Source organism: Microtus ochrogaster, chromosome X (genome assembly GCF_000317375.1).
Source record: "Microtus ochrogaster isolate Prairie Vole_2 chromosome X, MicOch1.0, whole genome shotgun sequence".
Lineage (NCBI taxonomy): Eukaryota > Metazoa > Chordata > Mammalia > Rodentia > Cricetidae > Microtus > Microtus ochrogaster.
The window spans coordinates 20,905,936-20,908,572 of NC_022026.1; positions in this window are offsets into that span (position 1 = coordinate 20,905,936).

Below are 2,637 nucleotides of genomic sequence, written 5' to 3' on the forward strand. Positions count from 1 at the left end.
CTCTCTCTCTGTCCCCCCTTCACCCTTCCTCCTCCATAACCCCCTGAATAAACATTCGACCTCACCCTGCATGTCGAGTCTATCCATGTTTCTGTCCTTTGCCCGCCTGCCATGTGTCTCCCTGCCTGGAAACCGGCCATTGCTCAGGGACCAGCAGCCATCTCTGCCTGGGGCCCACTGCCTGCTGCCACATGGCCCACCACCACTGCTCTGGGACCAGCAGCTGTCTCTGCCTGGGACTGGCTGCTCCCAGGGCCCCGCTGTCTGCCGCCACATGGCCCGCCACCGCCACTGGCCGCCGCTCAGGGACCTGCAGCCATTTCTGCCTGGGACTGGCTGCTTCCAGGGCCCACTGCCTGCCACCGCATGGCCCGCCGCCACCATTTGGGACCTACAGCATTTCTGCTGCCTACTGCCACCGGGGATCCTGCATCATTTTTAAAAAAGAACAGCAGTGGCAAGGTGGCATCACCCACATGGGCTCGGGCTGCCCACATCAATAACTAATTAAGAAAATTATCATACAGAATTGACTATGAGGCAATATTATGGAACCATTTTTTTCAATTGTGGTTCCTTTTCAGAGAGCATTTGTGGGGGAGCAAAAGCTACCTACTCACTTGAAAGAAATGAGCTGTCTGAAATCCTAATTAAAATTGTCATACCTTTTAGAGAAAATATTGAAACAGAAGTTTTTAAACATACACCACCTTGGAAGATTAGTCATTATGGATTATAGAAGGAATGGAACCATTTTATACAGTTTCCTCCTTTCTTTGATGATCTAATTTAAGAAAAAGTCATCGAGAGCTGTTGCGATGCTTCAGTAGCTAGACAATTACAATCAAAATTTATGACCCCAGTTCAATCTTTGTAACCTACACAGTAGAAAGAGAAACAAGCTTCTTCCTCTGATCTACACATACACGTCATGGTACACACATAATTTAACAATCTTTATGAAAATAGCACCCATAGGCTCATATATTTGAATCTCTAGTTGATGGATCTGTTTAGAAAGCATTAGGAGATGTGGTCTTGTTTTTAGTAGTAATAGGAGCAGTGGGGCTGCATCCCCAGCACCCCAGACGTGATGGACTAAATCCACTTAACAACCTGAGAAGGCTTAAAAATAAGGGAGCTAGAGTTTAACCCAGATTTTTGCTGTTGGGGGCATGCTGCAAAGTTATTTCCTGATTCGGCAACAGCAGCAGAAAAAATGCTGTGTCAGTTTAAAGCGCAGCTTCTTGGGGCTGTGCTGGCAGTGTGAACTCTGGCTTTAAAGCATTTCAGTGGCTTTTATGGGACTGGATGTTTGTGTTCCCACTTGGGATCGGAAGGAGAGTGCTCTGAGACGTGCTGATGGCTCAGTGCTCCCCGCCTGCACCTGGGGAGAGAGCCAAATCAGGCTTAGGCAGGCAGGAGAGCATGGCAGATTCCTGCCTCCATACAGAGACTTGTTTTCAGACTGCGCAGTGTTCTGCGTGTCAAATTCGGATGTAACTTGGATGAAAAGAATTTCTGTGCTGCACGCTCAGTCTCAGAATTAAAGTGCTGAGTGCCGCTCCTACCTGGCGGCCCCAGAGCTAGCACAAAATGGTATGTCCTCTATTTTGAAGTTTTCCTGACTCAGCAGCAGAAAAAAAACCTGTGTTGTTTTAAAAATGCCAGCTTTCTGGGTTGTCCTGCCAGGGCAAACTCTGACTGTTTGAAGCAGGAGGGCCGACTACAGAGAGCAGACTTGACTGTTGTCTGTTGCAGCTGCTTGCTGGCAGAGACCATGAAACGCCATAGAGTTGTGGCAATAAACATGGCTACAGCAGGTACCTCAGCAGCGAGGCTGGAAAGCTAAGGAATGGGCTGGATCCAGCCGTCAAAACCACGCCTTTAGTCCTACTGATATTGCTTGGTAAATTAAAGACTCATGTGGTCAGAAAAAGAGAGATATACAGTAAAGAGAGATTCAAAAGCAAAGAAAATGGTTAAATGATTTACAGTGTGTTAAAAATTTATGCAGGCTAAAAGTTGAAGTTCTTAAAAAAAGAAAGTTGTGTGTGGTTGTACATGCCTTTAATCCCAACACTTAGGAGGCAGAGGGAGATTGACATCTGTGACCTCAAGGTGTGACAGAACATGCCTTTAATCCGAATGCCTGGGAGGCAGAGTCAGGCAGATCTCTGAGAGCTCAAGGACAGCCTGGCCCACAGAGTTATTCCAGGTCAAAGATACAGAAAACGTGTCTCAAAAAGCAAAAAAATAAATAAAAGTAAAAATAAACAAAATAGAGGTTAAAATAAAGCCACACACAGATGGAAAATACAATGAGAATCTTGATACTGTATGCTATTATGCTCTCTTTGAACTGTTTGAATGCTGAGGAAAAAGCAACCAACATCTGCTAAAAGATATTTGTTTATAAATGTTGCTGAATTAATCCAACATAGATATTTTGAAAATGCCTTGACTTTGAAATTTGGGTCTAAGGACATGATGCTTTGGAAAGGAGTTTCTTATTTTGTATTTACAGAGGGTGAGAGTTTGTGGATTGCTTCCATCCCAATATTGTATGATAGACCACATCCTCCTGAAAGGTTGCTGTGCACGCCTTCGAAAAATTTCTTCGCTCAACTGCCAACT